Source organism: Mandrillus leucophaeus, unplaced genomic scaffold (genome assembly GCF_000951045.1).
Source record: "Mandrillus leucophaeus isolate KB7577 unplaced genomic scaffold, Mleu.le_1.0 Scaffold499, whole genome shotgun sequence".
Taxonomy (NCBI): Eukaryota; Metazoa; Chordata; class Mammalia; order Primates; family Cercopithecidae; genus Mandrillus; species Mandrillus leucophaeus.
The window spans coordinates 2,348,025-2,348,570 of record NW_012105353.1 but is presented as its reverse complement, the minus strand read 5'-3'; the positions used below and the strand labels follow the sequence as shown (position 1 = coordinate 2,348,570).

At 66.8% G+C, this 546-nt stretch overlaps 1 protein-coding gene across 1 annotated transcript in view; it reads left to right on the top strand.

The window, feature by feature from the left end:
* The first annotated feature begins 235 nt into the window (after positions 1-235).
* The window catches only part of CDKL5 (cyclin-dependent kinase-like 5), a 237,155-nt gene continuing 236,844 nt past the window's right edge, over positions 236-546 (top strand). The window contains exon 1 of the mRNA XM_011995813.1: positions 236-348. The gene's annotated coding sequence lies outside the window, so the exon portion shown is untranslated. The remainder of the gene's footprint in view (positions 349-546) is intronic.

The following is a 546-nucleotide window of genomic DNA, read 5'->3' as shown; positions in this document are numbered from 1 at the left end:
CGTGAGCGCGCAGGCGAGCTTGTATAAGGAACCAGCGTTCTTCGGCTTCGGAGACTCGAGCACGAGCGGCGCGAGCCCGAACCCCAAGACAAGCGCTTCCTTCTCATTGGCTCCTACCAGAAGGGGGCGGGGTAAAGGCGGGATCGGGCAGAACCTGAGGCGCTTTTCCATTGGTCAGAACGGGCCGGCTGGGGCGGGGCAGTTAGCAAATTAGGCTGCGCGTTCGCTTCTGCTAGAGGGCGGGGCCGGAGGTTTCGATTAGTTGTCTCTGCCGCTGGGGAAGGTAAAGCGGCGACGGCGTCCTCAGGAGCTGTGGGGTCCCCTGCTAGAAGTGGGGGACTCGGCGGGGTGAGTAGTCGCGCCGCCACCCGCCCGCCAAGCCTTCTTGCCCTTACATCGGCCCCGCGTTCACCCAGCTTCTCCTGAGAGTGGGGACCCACCCGGTCCCCCCGGGCGGACGAGAGAAGGGGCGGCGGCGCCGGTCCCCCCGGAACGGGGCGACGCGGTGAGGGTCAGTCACGATCTCCCCATCCCACCACCGTCGAC